This window comes from Ochotona curzoniae, unplaced genomic scaffold, assembly GCF_017591425.1.
Source record: "Ochotona curzoniae isolate NIBS_2020 unplaced genomic scaffold, NIBS_Ocur_1.0 scaffold_4701, whole genome shotgun sequence".
Lineage (NCBI taxonomy): Eukaryota > Metazoa > Chordata > Mammalia > Lagomorpha > Ochotonidae > Ochotona > Ochotona curzoniae.
In genome coordinates this window covers 31,073,805-31,092,156 of record NW_024467122.1, presented here as the reverse complement: position 1 = coordinate 31,092,156, position 18,352 = coordinate 31,073,805, and the positions used below count along the sequence as shown (strand labels likewise).

General features: G+C 55.5%; 5 non-coding genes across 5 annotated transcripts; 1 reads left to right on the top strand and 4 right to left on the bottom strand.

The window, feature by feature from the left end:
* The first annotated feature begins 1,456 nt into the window (after positions 1-1,456).
* On the top strand, positions 1,457-1,620 carry LOC121149714. Its single transcript, XR_005882845.1, has one exon. It is a non-coding gene; the product is annotated as a U1 spliceosomal RNA (small nuclear RNA).
* Positions 1,621-2,515: 895 nt separating this feature from the next.
* On the bottom strand, positions 2,516-2,679 carry LOC121149713. Its single transcript, XR_005882844.1, has one exon. It is a non-coding gene; the product is annotated as a U1 spliceosomal RNA (small nuclear RNA).
* Positions 2,680-5,645: 2,966 nt separating this feature from the next.
* LOC121149712 lies at positions 5,646-5,809 on the bottom strand. The gene has a single exon (XR_005882843.1). It is a non-coding gene; the product is annotated as a U1 spliceosomal RNA (small nuclear RNA).
* Positions 5,810-13,597: 7,788 nt separating this feature from the next.
* Positions 13,598-13,761, bottom strand: LOC121149711. Its single transcript, XR_005882842.1, has one exon. It is a non-coding gene; the product is annotated as a U1 spliceosomal RNA (small nuclear RNA).
* A 2,465-nt stretch (positions 13,762-16,226) lies between these two features.
* Positions 16,227-16,390, bottom strand: LOC121149710. The gene has a single exon (XR_005882841.1). It is a non-coding gene; the product is annotated as a U1 spliceosomal RNA (small nuclear RNA).
* Between the last annotated feature and the right edge of the window lie 1,962 nt (positions 16,391-18,352).

Genomic DNA, 18,352 nt, shown 5'->3' with positions numbered 1-18,352 from the left:
TGAGCCCCCACGTGACCTTCAACAAGTATGGTTCCCACTTCCCAGGGATTCACTTATGTCAACTCTGGTTATGTCACGGACGTTGCCAAGGCCTGACTCTGGTTATCTAGACTGCCGGGCCGCAAGGGAGTCGGGCACAGGATGCCCAGCTGGGACAGGCAGGGACCACACAATGCCTCCCTGCTCTCCTGCTACACTATGCAAGCCGTTGTAAAGTGGCCCTATAAAACTGTAAATGTGGTGTTCGGGGCCGCACTCCCGTAAGGGGTGTCAGTCCGGTCGGTCAGTCGGTGGGTCGGTCGGCTTGCTTCTCATTTAATTATAGTTTGTTGTGACTGTCACTGTTTTAGCACTCAGTGGATGCAACACTTTTTTTTTTAATTTTTTTTTTTAATTTTTCAAAGAAACTTCCGAGAGATGGTGAGGGGTTCACTGTGGTGGTTGGACTCTCCAGGCCACGGCCATCGCGGGGCCTCCGGTGCCTGCGACAGCAGCAAGAGAAGCTCAAGCGTCCGCCCAGAAGACGCTCTTCCTGACTCCTAACCAGGCCGGCCTCAGTGGCCGCTTCCTCCGACGGGCTCCTTGGAAGGCCACGGGCGCAGGTTCCAGGCCCCGGCCCCCAGGTACCTGGGGGAGCCCCGAGATACTGGGGGAAATTGGGGAGCAAAGCCGCAGGTGGAGGCTTTGTTCCCGCGTGTGTCTCGGCTTGCCTTTCCCATCGACAACAAATGGAAGTATCAAGCCCTCAAGCCCCAAATGTTCCCGGCATCCGCCTGGTCCCCTTGTGCTTCCGGGCGCGCTTGCTCCCATCCATGGCCTCTTGCCTTTCCCTGTCATTACACACAAACACCCCGACAGGAGGAGGGCTGGCTTCTCCTCAGTGCCAGACCTCTGGTTCTGCCGGGAACGAGCGTGCTCCGCGCCCACCCGGGGCCTCGGCTGGGGACGGAAAGCCTTGGCAGACGCCCGCCCGCCCGCGGACAGCAGGGCTCAGCCTCGAACCCGCGACCCGACCTGCCGCACCTGCCGGGACGGGGGCCACACGGAGTGGGAACGGTGACCAGGCCTGGTCCGTCCTTGCCGGGCGGCGGGGACGTGGCGGGAGTCCCTGCAGGCCCCAGCCCCGCGTCACAGAAGCTCGTCCAGAGCCGCGGCTTAGCGTGCCGAGCACGGGACCAGGGACGGCGACCAGGAGCGCAGCTGCGGGGACGTCACGGTCCGGGGCGTGTCGCATGCAGATGAGCATGGCGCGCAGAGGCTGCCGGTCCTGCTGCGTCCGGCGTGAACGTCCCGCGTGGGCGTGCGCGCAGGGTGTTGTTGGGCGCGCGTGTGTTTGTGGAGGGTTGCTGGAGGAGCGGGCGGCGCGTGGTGTTGGCGACGCGGGTGTTGGCGGTGGGCGTGTGTTGAGAGGGTGTGGGTGCGGGTGTTGAGTGTGTGTGTGTGGCGTGCTCAACTCATACTTACCTGGCAGGGGAGATACCATGATCACGAAGGTGGTTTTCCCAGGGCGAGGCTTATCCATTGCACTCCGGATGTGCTGACCCCTGCGATTTCCCCAAATGTGGGAAACTCGACTGCATAATTTGTGGTAGTGGGGGACTGCGTTCGCGCTCTCCCCTGATATTCCTTGTGCCGAATATCAGACTGATAAGTGTTTGCTCATTTATGACGCTTGACTAAGGTTCGGTGCTACGGTCTTCAGAATCTTGACCGCGTTAGTTTTCTTTTTTATCCTTGATAGCTCATCTCTCTTTAAAGGTCTTGCCATCTTTGATAGCGGAAAAGTGAAGATCTTTTTTCTGTCTCCCTCCCCTTTCCAATGAGGGATTGGATTTCAAATATTAAAAGACAAACGCAAATCCAAAAATAGCTGATTCCAGCACGTGTTAGTTTTGCCTGCCTAAGACAAAAGCAACCACGTCCACCACAAAGGAGCAATGGTTGAATCTACCCAACGCGGTGACTAAAACCTACCTTCTCTTCACTTGCCAGTTGTATCCTCGTAACCCCGCTATTCACTGGGCAGGGCATCCTGTTCGTGCTAATTGGCTAAGAACGGACTTCCGGTGACTCTCAGGTCGCAAACATGAAAAAGCGGCAGAGATTTCTTTCCGTATAAAAGTTGCTGAAGGGCCCGGCGCAAGTGGTCCTCGCCTCGCATTTCGGGATCCCATATGGGCGCCGGTTCTAATCCCGGCAGCCCCGCTTCCCTTCCAGCTCCCTGCCTGTGGCCTGGGAAAGCAGTCGAGGACGGCCCAAAGCTTTGGGAACCTGCACCCGCGTGGGAGACCCGGAAGAGAATCCTGGCTTTGGATCGGCATAGTATCGGCCCGTTGCGCTCACTTGGGACGGGAAGATCTTTCTATCTCTCCTCTCTGTAAAAATAAATCCTAAAAAGAAAAAGAAGTTGCTGAAACTTTGTAACTACAGCCTATGAGGGAAGAAAAGAAGCACTTGAGAAAGAAAAATACACTGACGTAACACTTATCAGTCTGATATTCGGTACAAGGAATATCAGGGGAGAGCGCGAACGCAGTCCCCCACTACCACAAATTATGCAGTCGAGTTTCCCACATTTGGGGAAATCGCAGGGGTCAGCACATCCGGAGTGCAATGGATAAGCCTCGCCCTGGGAAAACCACCTTCGTGATCATGGTATCTCCCCTGCCAGGTAAGTATGAGTTGAGCACGCCACACACACACTCAACACCCGCACCCACACCCTCTCAACACACGCCCACCGCCAACACCCGCGTCGCCAACACCACGCGCCGCCCGCTCCTCCAGCAACCCTCCACAAACACACGCGCGCCCAACAACACCCTGCGCGCACGCCCACGCGGGACGTTCACGCCGGACGCAGCAGGACCGGCAGCCTCTGCGCGCCATGCTCATCTGCATGCGACACGCCCACACCTCCCCTGCCGCCCCGCCCACCCGCGGCTCGCGCACCGCCCGCGCTCGCGGACCTGGGACCTCCGGGCCAGACCCCGCTGCCCGCCGGCCGTGGAGGGCCTGGGTAAAGGCACGGGCTGACTGCCGTCCCGTGCTGAGCCACTCGGGAAAGAAGCAGCCGTGGAGCCTACCTTCCGTGCGTGGGGACTGACTGCGTTATTTCAAGGGACACTAGTTCCTGGCAAGCTGGGGCCACTCCTGGTGCTCTGAAACCCCGAGGGGGGATGGTCGGCATTCTGAATTGCAGCTCAAGATGAAGGCAAACTAGCTGAAGGCAAACCACGATGCAGCGCAGCAGGTTTCCCAGGCAGCAGGCCTTGTCCTGGCACACGCAGCTGCCGGCCCTGTGTCCTTGCTCTTTCGGGATGGAGCAGTTCGGTGGGTGGGCTGTCTGCACCAGCTGCTGATCTTACACAGGTGGGAAACCTGAGAGTTGGAAGGCTGAGAGACACGTGCCTTAGTTGTATGTTCATAAAACTGCCAGGACCACGATAGCTTGTATGACATGTAATACAGAGAATTGCAGAAACAGGCAGAGAAAAGAGAGGAATCCTTGAGAGTGAGGAGAATTAAGATGCATCACGGCCCGGGTAGCATTCAAAATGTGTAGCATAGTGGAGCAGCATTACAAAGCCTTTCTCCATCAGCCCCTGGGGGCCTGGGGGTGCGGGCTCGAAGGGGGCCAGTCGTACCTGGGTCACACTTCCAGGCAGGTCCAGTGAGCCTGAGAATTCCCCACCTGTGATTGGTCCTGGACGGGGAGGGGCGAGAGGATGGGAGGGTCCTCGGTTACCGTGCTGTCCTGGTATGCTGATGGACCGGGTTTGGGGAACTATGAGTGGGCCTGGATCTCGAATGTGTGGTCAGGCAGAGCTCCAGGCCAGCACACCACGCCGCCGGAAGACAGGGAGAGGGGAAGACCGGGTGTCACAAGGCTGGGCTAGGGAACCCATGTGCTCCCTGGCGCAGGGGCTGTGGATGGGTCAGGGAAAGGGAAAAGGCCCCGTGGGGGAGGGAGGACCGCTGTGAGAGTGTGTTGCAGGTGAGGGTTGACTTCTGAGGGACTCCCGGTCAACAAGGCCACTGTACTTGCAGGGAAGCACGGGGACTGAGACCTAGAGCTCTGGAGGTTGGAGCTGGAGCAGGACCTTTATGCGTCAGACCGACGCACCAGCCCACGTGGGGGAGACCTGAGCTGGGCTAATTAGCATGGATCACCCCCCCACCACCACCACCACCACTCACCAGTACACAAGAAGGCTAGGGCTCACGGGCCTTCCTGGCAGGGCAGGACTAGGTCACAGTACCTGCCAGTGCAAGTCGCAACAGGAGATGGGCAGTGTTAGGCTGGGCCATGCCACTAACCTGCATGCAAGAGAAGCAGGCCTGGGGGCAGATTCTGTGGGGGATCCAGGGCCTCACCCCGTGGAGCTGCCATCTCCTCTGGTCTACTTGAGAGCCGGGGTGGTGATGCCCATGGGTACTGGGGTTGAGAACAGGGGAGTGGGTCCAGGCTGCAGCACCCACAGGAGCACCCAAAATTGGGTATGGGGCGGGCTGGGCCACAACAGCCGCAAACTCATGGAAAGGCTGGGATGAAGGAGATGAAGGGGGCTGACTCTGCCGGGTAAGGGCCTAGCGCCTGCCAGCACGTGTGAGATCTGGGAGTGGGTCTGGTGGGGGAACTTGGGACAACCCCTCCCCCCATGGTGGGACACAGCTCCCGCAGGTGAGGTGAGCATGTGATTCAAACCTGGGTGTTGGTCAGAGAGGGCAAGGCAGCTCCACCTGTCGGCAACTGTGGGGCTTGGTTCTGGCATCAGGTGGACTGGGCATGACAGGGCCCACCTTGGCCCACTGGCATGTGCAGGAGCCACGCTGGAGTGCGGGGCACGCCAGGCTAGGCTAGCACATGTACTGATTTGCAGGAGCCAGGGATGGGAGTGGATAGGGCAGGGCTAGGCCGCAGCAGCCCCCAGCTCTCAAGAGTTGGGCCTGGGGGGTTGGCCAGGGGCCAGGCCGGGCCAGGTTGCGACATGTGATGGCAAAGGGGAAGACGGGGCATGGGCTATGCAAAACTGTTTCAGAGCAGCCACTGACCACATGCAAGATGTGTGGACAGGAACAAGCCTGGCTGGGGAGCTAAAAGTACACCTAGGCTGGGCTGCATTGTGGTTCCACAGGTGAGAGTGAGCCAGAATGTGGGGTGTGACGGGGTTGGAGATCTGGGCTGGACCTGACCGCAGTCTGTTGCCATGAATGTGGACTGGGTCTGGGGTGTGCCAAAGGAATAGACTCCAGCACCCACTGGTGCTGGTGAGAGCCAGGGTGGGTGAAAGACAAGCTGGGATAGGTCTCGTCACTCGCCAAACCACAGGAGAGCTGTTTGTGCTCAGGACGGAGCATGAACATAAACTATAACTTAAGGCAGAGATGGGTCCCATACCTGGGGTCAGGTGGGCAGATGGCAAGGTGAAGCCAAGCACAAAATCAGAGCTGTTTTGTAATAGCAACAGGAGACAACAAATACCAGGACTACAACCAAAAGACAAAAAATTATAATGCCACGGTGGATGTTAAAATAGTGGAAACTGGAATTAGTGAATAACCAGAAACTCACAAGTGAGGAATACTTTAGTAGAAGAGCGATGACAGAGCAGAATCAGTCTGATTTTATGTACAAGGAATATCAGGGGAGAGCGCGAACGCAGTCCCCCACTACCACAAATTATGCAGTCGAGTTTCCCACATTTGGGGAAATCGCAGGGGTCAGCACATCCGGAGTGCAATGGATAAGCCTCGCCCTGGGAAAACCACCTTCGTGATCATGGTATCTCCCCTGCCAGGTAAGTATGAGTTGAGCACGCCACACACACACTCAACACCCGCACCCACACCCTCTCAACACACGCCCACCGCCAACACCCGCGTCGCCAACACCACGCGCCGCCCGCTCCTCCAGCAACCCTCCACAAACACACGCGCGCCCAACAACACCCTGCGCGCACGCCCACGCGGGACGTTCACGCCGGACGCAGCAGGACCGGCAGCCTCTGCGCGCCATGCTCATCTGCATGCGACACGCCCCGGACCGTGACGTCCCCGCGGCTCCAGGCGGGATGCTGGGAGGGGCAAGGGAAGGAGTCGAAGCCCAGAAATGACCCCGGAAGTTCTCTTTTTTTTTCTAGACTCAGTGAACAATCCTTTATAGCCTGAGATCTCAAGGGAGCTTGACTTCCTCACCCTCTCTGGCGGGCCTTGTCCCCAGGGAAGCCACAGCCCGGCGAGGCATCCCAGCCCTCCGAGGCGTCCCGACTTAGGGCTGTTTTTGGCTTTCCGGAGCAGGTGCACGCGTAGAGAGGGAGCAAAGTCTGTGCGACGCAGGCGGGAGCCGGAAACTCAAAAGGTCTTTCTGCCAAAGGGAATGAATCTCAGCTCAGAAAATCAAAAATGACAGAATTACCCAGGTGGCAGAAGCAAGGGGCAGCGGCATCTGCCCCAGGATGCCCGTATAAAGGCATCTACCTCTCCCACACCTCAGCCCTACCACCGAGGGATCACCCAAGGAGTGGCAGGATTGGTGCCACAAAAGCATGAGAAGATGCTGAATGGAGAAATGGTTTTCTTCATTTACACTACGGCCATCTTCCATGCTTTCAGGATGCCCTTTGGCTCTGAATACACAGACTTTTACAGCCCAAAACAACCCAGGTGTGGTACAGAGTTTCTTTAATCCTTATCTTAGCAGTCCTTAGAATAGTTATTATATTAAAAGCAACTGAAAAAGTAAGACACCAGTACAGGGGGTTTGGTATGCTTGGATTCATTCTGTAAAATGCAAGGAACGCAAGAAGAAAGTATAGCAGTAGAGTTAGGGATGCTTTCTTCTGTTATCTTTATCCAGAGCGAGGCAGGAAGGAGAGCTAGCGCCAGGACTCAGTCTGCCACTTGGTGTTCCATGGTTACTCACAAACCCGGGTGTTCCTGGCTTGTGACGAGCCTCCTTGTCTGCCGGTGCCCTGGGCTCCTTCATCTCCCCTGTCCCCGGAGTCTGAAGCACGGTTACCTTGACTGTATGTTGATGATGCGTCACGGTGTGCATTTGCGTGACTTGCCTCTAGACTATATAAAGACTTCATAAGCAAGCAAGAATTAGTGCATAAGTAAATAACAGTCCCCTGAACTAGAATAACTAACTCTATTGAAAGGATTTAAGAATGTTGGTGGGCAGGTCTGAGCAGCAGCAGCAGCATGACACAGGTGTCTGGGTCTCCCAGCCGCATGGCTGTGGCTGAGTTTAGAGTGCCTGTGTTAGGCCCGACTGCCTGGTGGGGATCCTGCTCCCCATGCAACCCTGCTGGGTGGTGGGAGGGTCCTGGGCTTGTGGGTAGCCACAGCGCCAACTGGCCCCAGGCTTTGCGCGCTGGCAAGCCCTCTGGCAAGCTCTGGGGTCTTCGGGTATGCAATTATTGTCTATAAATATTCATGGATAAAGCCGCAGTATGTACAGGCGAGGAATGAATCCTGAGGCACATTCAATGACAGGTGTATTTGCCGAAACTGTACTTTCAGGTAAGTGAGGGGACTGAGACCTGGTGGTTTGGAAGGTAGAGACCTGAAGATATTTTTGGGTAAGACCGGTGCACCAACCGACATAGGAGTCCCGGGTTGAGCTTGTTAGCATGGAGTATGGCTGACCACCACATGCCAGTGCACACAAGCTATGGCTGGGGGCCTCTCTGACAGGGTACAGCCCAGTACCTGACAGTGGGTGTCGGATCAGGGGATGGGTCATGTTAGACTGGGTCATGACACCAACCAGCATGCAAGAGAACCAGGTCCAGGCAGGGGTGGATTCCATGGGGGATATGTGGGCCCAACCCTTTGGAACTGCAAGTCCTGCTGGTTAGCTTGAGAGTTGGGATGCTGATGGGCTGAGCTAGGCATGACCATGGAACTCACTGATGCTCACCGGTACTGGAGCTGAGAACAAGTGGGGCAGGTCCAGGTTGCAGCACCTACATAAGCACCCTAAAGCAGCTTTGAGGCAGGCCAGGCCACACCAGCTCATACAAAGGTAAGGGCCAAGCACCCACTGGCATGCGTGAGATCTGGTTCTGGGAGTGGCCTGAATGGGAGAACCTGGGAAACTACCCTAGTAGGTCATTACTGGGGTCCATGCTAAGTAGGTGTGGACGACACAAAAGGGTGAAGAGAACAGCTCCCTTGTTTGGCACGGCCCGGGGGAGCTTCCCATTGCACGGCAGGGCAGGACCCGGCGGATCTCTCTACAACCAGCTGAACGCAATTCCATCTCCCTTTGCAAGGACACCTAACCACCCTGCTGCGAATTCTGTAATCTATTGAGGCATTGTTGTTTGCCCCTGTGAGATGGTTTTTTACAACCAATGTGAGCTTGGGAGTTAATGTTGCTGATAATGTCTTGGTGAGCGGGCCTTTAACAATGTATGCTGTCTCAGGTGCTCTGATGGCCCTTTGGCTGGAAGAGCTCAAGAATGTACTAACATTATAATACACACTTTCAGACAACTTAGGGTTACTGAGTCCATAGTTGTAGTGGGAATCTATGTTTGTAGTTTTTCTGTTTCTGATCTTTTCCCATTTGTGATATATTTTCTCCTCTAACTGATGAATTGTAGAATGAGAATTGTAGTAGGGGTGTATTATTGATTAAGATGAGTTGTCTACTGAGGAATTCCTGGCTGCAACCTCAGAATGGATAATGCCCTGCCTTAAGATGAAACAATTTGCAGAATTATCTTTGGAAGCACCGCTTGTCCATTGTAGAGATGAAATCAAAATGGAGTAAACATGGCTCATTGCTAACTGCAATTCTTTTCGCCTTTATAACTTGTGCTTCACTTTCTTTATTATTATTATTTTTATTGCAAACTCAGGTATACAGAGAGGAGGAGAGACAGAGAGGAAGATCTTCTGTCCGATGATTCACTCCCCAAGTGACCGCAACAGTCGGTGCTGCGCCAATCCAAAACCAGGAGCCAGGAACTTCCTTCAGGTCTCTCAAGCAGGTGCAGGGTCCCAAAGCATTGGCCCGTCCTCAACTGCTTTCCCAGGCTACAAGGAGGGAGCTGGAAGGGAAGTGGTGCCACCAGGATTAGAACCTAGAACCGGCACACATATGGGATCCCGGCGTGGTCAAGGCAAGGCAAGGACTTTATTACTTTTTTGTTAAGATTTATTTATTTTTATTACAAGGTCAGATACACAGAAAGGAGGAGAGACAGAGAGGAAGATCTTCCATCCGATGATTCACTCCCCAAGTGGCCACAATGGCCAGTGCTGCACCGATCCGAAGCTGGGTAACAGGAACCTCTTCCGAGTCTCCCATGTGGGGGCAGGGTCCCAAAGCTTTGGGCTGTCCTCTACTGCTTTCCCAGGCCACAAGCAGGGAGGTGGATGGGAAGTGGAGTTGTTGGGATTAGAACTGACCTGTATGGGATCCAGGCGCGTTCAAGGTGAGGACTTTAGCCGCTAGGCCACCGTGCTGGGCCCCACAGCTTTACTTTCTTGGCTAACAAACTGTGTGAGCTTACAGGCCTGATGGCCAACGTGACCTTTAGTGCCAATTGCCCCAATCCCCATAAACTAAGGCCCCAGCCTTATTACCCATAGATAATTCAAGGTCAGGATCTGGTTGTCAGATGTGGTGCCAAGGTTGGAGCCTGGACCTGAGGAGAGCAGGCAGCGGCTGGCAAGCAGAGAGAAGCAAGGAATGTGTAATCCTTCCTCATTCACCTGTTGTAAATTGTACCCCCCCTTGAAGCTGTCTCAAACTGCCCCTAAAGAAAACTTTGCAATTGTAATGCTCGGGCCCGCACTCTGTGGTCTAGTGGATACAACAACATGATGTACCCTTCTTGAGTTCTGAACTCGGCTGGAGCTGGCCTCCAGCGGGTCACAGCTCCCACTGATGAGCACATGGTCCAGGCCTGGGTGTTGGGCAGGCTGAGCAGTGTAGCACCATCTGTCGGCAAGCATGTGAGTTGGTTTTGCAAGGGGGCAGAATGGGCAGGGCAAACCATAGCCCACTGTCAAGTGCAGAAAAAGGATGGAGTGCAGGTCATGCTGGGCTAGGCTGTCACGCCTGCTAGTTTACATGAGCCAGTGATGAGAGCAGACAGCATGGCGAGGTTGCAGCACCTGCCCAGTAAGAGTTGGGACTGAAGGCTGGCTGGGCAAGGCCAGGCTACAGCGTCTGAAGGCAAAGGCCAAGACAGGGGAGGGGTTGTGCTAAGCTAGGTCAGAGTAATCACTGGTACCAGCGAGATCAGTGCCTGGGATCAGGCCTGGTTGGGAAGCTAAGGGGATACCCTGGCTGGGTTGTGGGTCCCACTGGTGAGCACAGGAGCCAGACTGGGTGATGCAGTCCGGTCTGGATATGGATGCAGTCTCCCTCACCATGGGTGTAGACTGGGTCTAGGGTATGGGTCTAGACTCCAGCACCCATTGGAACTTGTGAGAACCAGGATGAGTGCAGGACAGGCTGGGCTAGGCTTCTGTTCCCACTGAGCCATGTTTGAGCTGTCTGGGTATGGACTGGGCTTGGCTGGGCTGTAGCAAACAACAATAAGGACCAGAAAGGGTGAGGGCCAATCAGGAAAGACCACTGTTCCTGCAAGGACAGGAGGTGGACTAAGTAGGGCTGGCTCATAGACCCACTGGTGTGTGCAAGATCTAGTATTGACAGAGATCCTGATGGAGGAGCTTGGCAACTCCTCTGTCAGGACACAGTCCCTGCAGGTGAGTGCAAAAACCATGATAAGGAGCAGCCCATGACAGGTTATGATACCCATGGGCTTACCTTGGGCTCAGGTCTGAGATGAGCCAGATTGGACCAGTTCACATTACCTGCTGGCAAGTCCAAGAGCCAAAATGGTGTGTGGGTCATGCTGGTTCAGGCCACAATACCAGACATTTCACATTAGGGTCGGGAATAGGGGCTGGCTGAACTGGGCTAGACTCTAATCCTCACCAGTGTGACCTAGAACTGGGGTTGGACCAGGCTGGGCCAGGCTACAGCACCCACTGGCAAATGCCAAGGTGAGGCAGACCATACATATCAGACAGGGCCGCAGTGCCCAGCCAGCACACATGAGACCCAGAGTAGAGTGGGCAAACCCAGCAGGGGGGCTGCAGGGAGATACCCTGGTGGGCCACTATTCCCACTGGTGAGCGTGAGAGCTGCAGACAGGGGCAGACCAGGCCGGGCATTGCCAGAGGCCAGCTCCAGCTGAGTTCAGAGGTCAAGAAGTGTGCATGGAGTAGGTGTAAAGAGAAAAGAAATGGGCCTGGCCCCGTGGCCTAGCGGCTAAAGTCCTCACCTTCAACACACCAGGATCCCATATGGGTACTGGTTCTAATCCCAGCTGCCCCACTTCCCATCCAGTTCCCCATTTGTGGGCTGGTAAAGCAGTTGAGGACGGCCCAAAGCCATCCTTGGGACCCTGCATCCACAGGGGAGACCCAGAGGAAGAGCTCTTGGCTCCTGGCTTCGGATCGGCTCAGCTCTGGCCATTGCAATCACTTGGGGAGTGAATCATTGGATGGAAGATCTTGTTCTCTGTCTCTCCTCCTCTCTCTATATATATCTGACTTTGCAATAAAAATAAATAAAATTTGAGAGCGAAGAAAGAGAGAAGAGAAATTATCATAATGGACAATGCAAGAAAGCTATCCCCTTTATTCATACAGAAGCAGTCATAAGCTCTGGCACAGACTTTTTACGCCGTGGTCAAATGGGTGTTTCCAAGAATAATTCTGCCATGTGTTTTGTCCCGTCCAGCAGGACAGTCAATGGGGGTCGCAACCAACCTAGGAGAGAATGAAGGGACAAGAGACACGAAGAATGGACAGCAAGACAGGATGTTTGATCAAGCTGTCAGTTTATTGATTTTAATTGAGGGTTTTTATATTCTTCAGTAACTAAGGCTCAGGGAGGAAAGGAGAAACTGGGACACAAGCCATGGTTTCAAGACTGATTGTTCTTGAGCAGCTACCATATCAACAATAGTAACCACCATATCAACAATAGTGCAGGTAACCAGTAACAGGATGTTGGCAGGTACAGCATAAATCACATTCTGAAACAGTTTTTAGAAGCAATTGAAGCTAAACCTGTGATTAGTTTCATAACCTCTTTCCCAAGCATCTAACCAGCCGGGGGTTTTCCACTGGCCCATAGTTCTATATTCTAAATGGCTTCAGGGTGGCTACAGTACACGGCTCTTGACAGTGTTTCACCTTAAAGCAGTTTGTTATCCATCCTGACCCTGTGGTCAGGAAGTTCTCAATACATGGTGCATATCAATCAGTAACACATTCCTACTACAATCCTCATTCTACAGCTTGATGTTGAATCAGTTAAGGGAGGAAATGCAGCGCAGAAGGACCCACCTAAGGATGGTCAGTGGGGACAGTAAAGACAGAGACAGCATGTATTGTGAAAAGTCCTTTTGCTAAAACGGTATCAGCAACATCAACTTCCAAGCTCACATTGATAGTAAAAACCAACCCTGCAGCAGTAAAGGATCCCTAAATAGATCACAGAATTCTCAGCGGGGTGGCTAGGTGTCCATGCAAAGGGAGGTGGAACTGCCTTCAGGTGGTCGCAGAGACATCCGCTAGGCCCTGCCATGCAGCAGAAAATCCCTTGTGGCCTTACCTGCAGGGGAACAGTTCTCCACACACCTTCATGTCCTCCACACCCACTGCATGGACCCCAGCAGGGCAGGGCTACAAAACCTGTTGGTCTGCATATAAGTTCGATCGGGGACAAGCGAGGCTGTGTGGCACATGTGTAAACCAGAAGGGGTGAGGGTTGGTTGGACTCTGCTGCAGCATCAGCTGGCAGATGCTGGGCTGGGGGAAAAACTTTGTTGAACAACTGCAGAACCACCTGGAGAGTGCAAGATGCGAGTGTGGGAATGGACTCAATAGGGAACCAGCGGGCACCTCCCTTTTGGGTTGCCACTCTGGTAAGAATGAGAACCAGGACTGGGACAGTTTTGGCTTGACAGAGTGGCACCCGACAGCACATTGTGTGGGTTTGATAGTGGGGCTGGTTGGGTTGAAAGAGGCTTCAATGCCCACTGACATGCAGTGGGATGTGGGACAGATAAGGGGTGGAAAGCATGGAAAAAGGGGGAGGGACCTGGTGGGGGCTATTGTGGCTAGTTCCATTAAGCCACAACTCCCACTGGTTTGTGTGGGGGCCAACCGTGTGGTGGGCATTCTCAGGCTGGACTTTAACACCCATTAATTTGCATAAAGCCAGGGCTGATGGGCCGGAATATATCTTTTCCCCTGTGTATACCTGACAGCCACATAAAAAAGAAGGCCCAGTGTGATACTCCAACGATTAGTTAGCATAATCACCTGCAAGACTCTGGCATCACAAGAAGAAAATCCACCTAAATAAACACAATCTGACAGACCAAGAAAAAGACCATTCTAAATAAACACAAAGTACTCTTCCAAAAGGAAAAAAAAAGGTAAACCACTGACACAACATTTGTTGATGAAAAAACTTGCTGCAAAACCATCATGTTGCAAACAAAATAAAGCAAACTGTTCACACTCTGATTTTATGTACAAGGAATATCAGGGGAGAGCGCGAACGCAGTCCCCCACTACCACAAATTATGCAGTCGAGTTTCCCACATTTGGGGAAATCGCAGGGGTCAGCACATCCGGAGTGCAATGGATAAGCCTCGCCCTGGGAAAACCACCTTCGTGATCATGGTATCTCCCCTGCCAGGTAAGTATGAGTTGCTCAACCCACACACACACTTAACACCCGCACCCACACCCTCTCAACACACGCCCACCGCGCACACCCGCGTCGCCAACACCACGCGCCGCCCGCTCCTCCAACAACCCTCCACAAACACACGCGCGCCCAACAACACCCTGCGCGCACGCCCACGCGGGACGTTCACACCGGACGCAGCAGGACCGGCAGCCTCTGCGCGCCATGCTCATCTGCATGCGACACGCCCACACCTCCCCTGCCCGCCCCGCCCACCCGGGCTCGCGCACCGCCCGCGCTCGCGGACCTGGGACCTCCGGCCCAGACCCCGCTGCCCTCCGGCCGTGGAGGGCCTGGGTAAAGGCACGGGCTGACTGCCGTCCCGTGCTGAGCCACTCGGGAAAAAAGCAGCCGTGGTACCTACCTTCCGTGCGTGGGGACTGACTGCGTTATTTCAAGGGACACTAGTTGCTGGCAAGCTGGGGCCACTCCTGGTGCTCTGAAAGTGTCACAAGGCTGGGGAACCCATGAGCTCCCTGGCGCAGGGGCTGTGGATAGGTCAGGGAAAGGGAAAAGGCCCCGTGGGGGAGGGAGGACCGCTGTGAGAGTGTGTTGCAGGTGAGGGATGACTTCTGAGGCACTCCTGGTCAACAAGGCCACTGTACTTGCAGGGAAGCACAGGGACTGAGACCTAGAGCTCTGGAGGTTGGAGGTTGGAGCTGGAGGAGGACCTTTATGCGTCAGACCGACGCACCAGCCCACGTGGGGGAGACCTGAGCTGGGCTAATTAGCATGGATCACACCACCACCACCACCACCACCACCACCACCACCACCACCACCACCACCACCACCACCACCACCACCACTCACCAGTACACAAGAAAGCTAGGGCTCGCGGGCCTTCCTGGCAGGGCAGGACTAGGTCACAGTACCCGCCAGTGCAAGTCGCAACAGGAGATGGGCAGTGTTAGGCTGGGCCATGCCACTAACCTGCATGCGAGAGAAGCAGGCCTGGGGGCAGATTCTGTGGGGGATCCGGGGGCTCACCCCGTGGAGCTGCCATCTCCTCTGGTCTGCTTGAGAGCCGGGGTGGTGATGCCCATGGGTACTGGGGTTGAGAACAGGGGAGTGGGTCCAGGCTGCAGCACCCACAGGAGCACCCAAAATTGGGTATGGGGCGGGCTGGGCCACAACAGCCGCAAACTCATGGAAAGGCTGGGATGAAGGAGATGAAGGGGGCTGACTCTGCCGGGTAAGGGCCTAGCGCCTGCCAGCACGTGTGAGATCTGGGAGTGGGTCTGGTGGGGGAACTTGGGACAACCCCTCCCCCCATGGTGGGACACAGCTCCCGCAGGTGAGGTGAGCATGTGATTCAAACCCAGGTGTTGGTCAGAGAGGGCAAGGCAGCTCCACCTGTCGGCAACTGTGGGGGTTGGTTCTGGCATCAGGTGGACTGGGCATGACAGGGCCCACCTTGGCCCACTGGCATGTGCAGGAGCCACGCTGGAGTGCGGGGCACGCCAGGCTAGGCTAGCACATGTACTGATTTGCAGGAGCCAGGGATGGGAGTGGATAGGGCAGGGCTAGGCCGCAGCAGCCCCCAGCTCTCAAGAGTTGGGCCTGGGGGGTTGGCCAGGGGCCAGGCCGGGCCAGGTTGCGACATGTGATGGCAAAGGGGAAGACGGGGCATGGGCTATGCAGAGCTGTTTCAGAGCAGCCACTGACCACATGCAAGATGTGTGGACGGGAACAAGCCTGGCTGGGGAGCTAAGAGGACGCCCCGGCTGGGCTGCATTGTGGTTCCCACTGGTGACAGCCAGAATGTGGGGTGTGAGGGGGTTGGAGATCCTGGCTTGACCTGACCAGTCTGTCGTCATGAATATGGATTGGGTCTGGGGTGTGCCAAAGGAATAGACTCCAGCACCCACTGGTGCTGGTGAGAGCCAGGGTGGGTGAAAGACAGGCTGGGATAGGTCTCAGCACCCGCCAAACCACACGAGAGCTGTTTGTGGGCATGGGTCAGCATCCAGGAGCAAGAAGCGGAATGGGTGGGGGCTGGATGGGTCAGAACAGGATGGTGAAGCAGATGAAGTCTTCGAGGTCATAGGAACTAGTTGCGTGAATTTTGCCACTGATAGGAAGCCTGAGAGAGGTGCTTGCAGAACCCCTCTGGGTAAGACAGGGTCGGTGCAGGTGAGTGCTACAACCACAGCTGGAACAGCACAGGCTATATCTCTCCGGCTAACCCGGGTGACTCGGGTCTGGGGGAAAGAGGACAGGCCCCACAAATGGGGGCCAAAAAAGAGAATTGTCAGGTGAAGTAGAGAATAACCAGAGGCGGTTTCTAATTAGCAACAAGTGGCAAATATTGGATAACAGCCACTGACAAGTGAGAAAAGTCTCCATATCCGAAAGAGAGACATTTTATATAACAGCGGCAAGAGAGCAGAATCAGTCTGATATTGGGCACAAGGAATATCAGGGGAGAGCGCGAACGCAGTCCCCCACTACCACAAATTATGCAGTCGAGTTTCCCACATTTGGGGAAATCGCAGGGGTCAGCACATCCGGAGTGCAATGGATAAGCCTCGCCCTGGGAAAACCACCTTCGTGATCATGGTATCTCCCCTGCCAGGTAAGTATGAGTTGAGCACGCCACACACACACTCAACACCCGCACCCACACCCTCTCAACACACGCCCACCGCCAACACCCGCGTCGCCAACACCACGCGCCGCCCGCTCCTCCAGCAACCCTCCACAAACACACGCGCGCCCAACAACACCCTGCGCGCACGCCCACGCGGGACGTTCACACCGGACGCAGCAGGACCGGCAGCCTCTGCGCGCCGTGCTCATCTGCATGCGACACGCCCCGGACTGTGACGTCCCCGCAGCTGCGCTCCTGGTCGCCGTCCCTGGTCCCGTGCTCGGCACGCTAAGCCGCGGCTCTGGACGAGCTTCTGTGACGCGGTGCTGGGGCCTGCAGGGACTCCCGCCACGTCCCCGCCGCCCGGCAAGGACGGACCAGGCCTGGTCACCGTTCCCACTACGTGTGGCCCCCGTCCCGGCAGGTGCGGCAGGCCGGGTCGCGGGTTTGAGGCTGAGCCCTGCTGTCCGCGGGCGGGCGGGCGTCTGCCAAGGCTTTCCGTCCCCAGCCGAGGCCCCGGGTGGGCGCGGAGCACGCTCGTTCCCGGCAGAACCAGAGGTCTGGCACTGAGGAGAAGCCAGCCCTCCTCCTGTCGGGGTGTTTGTGTGTAATGACAGGGAAAGGCAAGAGGCCATGGATGGGAGCAAGCGCGCCCGGAAGCACAAGGGGACCAGGCGGATGCCGGGAACATTTGGGGCTTGAGGGCTTGATACTTCCATTTGTTGTCGATGGGAAAGGCAAGCCGAGACACACGCGGGAACAAAGCCTCCACCTGCAGCTTTGCTCCCCAATCTCCCCCAGCATCTTGGGGCTCCCCCAGGTACCTGGGGGCCAGGGCCTGGAACCTGCGCCTGTGGCCTTCCAAGGAGCCCGGCCTGGTTAGGAGTCAGGAAGAGCGTCTTCTGGGCGGACGCTCGAGCTTCTCTTGCTGCTGTCGCAGGCACCGGAGGCCCCGCGGTGGCCGTGGCCTGGAGAGTCCAACCACCACAGTGAACCCCTCACCATCTCTCGGAAGTTTCTTTGAAAAATTAAAAAAAAAATTAAAAAAAAAAGTGTTGCATCCACTGAGTGCTAAAACAGTGACAGTCACAACAAACTATAATTAAATGAGAAGCAAGCCGACCGACCGACCGACCCACCGACTGACCGACCGGACTGACACCCCTTACGGGAGTGCGGCCCCGAACACCACATTTACAGTTTTATAGGGCCACTTTACAACGGCTTGCATAGTGTAGCAGGAGAGCAGGGAGGCATTGTGTGGTCCCTGCCTGTCCCAGCTGGGCATCCTGTGCCCGACTCCCTTGCGGCCCGGCAGTCTAGATAACCAGAGTCAGGCCTTGGCAACGTCCGTGACATAACCAGAGTTGACATAAGTGAATCCCTGGGAAGTGGGAACCATACTTGTTGAAGGTCACGTGGGGGCTCACTTGCAGAGTCTCATACAGTTTCATAGCCAAGCAAGCAAAGCAGGAGTTACAAAAGGGAGAAGTATTGCACTTAGCAATGAGCCATGCTGACTCCATTTTTATTTCAGTTCTACACAGGTACAACGCACATTCACATACACACATGAGGGGAGTGAGTGCTTTTCTCAGGCCATCAGCAAGGAGCTGAGTCACTAGTGGAGCAGCCCAGAATAGAACCGGTGCCAACGTGGGATGCTGACACCACAGGTGTAGGCTTAACTTGCCATCCCTCACCCCTCCCCTGCTTATATTTTTCTTCTTTCTTGTTGTTCTTCTTCTTTTTTAAAAAATTTGAAAGGCAGGGTGATAGAATCTCTCCGCAGGAGAGCCAGAGTGTGCACTGGGATAGCTCCCATCTGCTGGCTCACTCCCCAGGTGCCTGCAGCAGTCAGGTCTTCCAACTGAGTCTCCCACGCGGCTGGCAGGACCTCAGCACCAAGTTGAGAGAACTGTGGGGTGGCCTGTGGAGAGAACTGTGAACGAGGC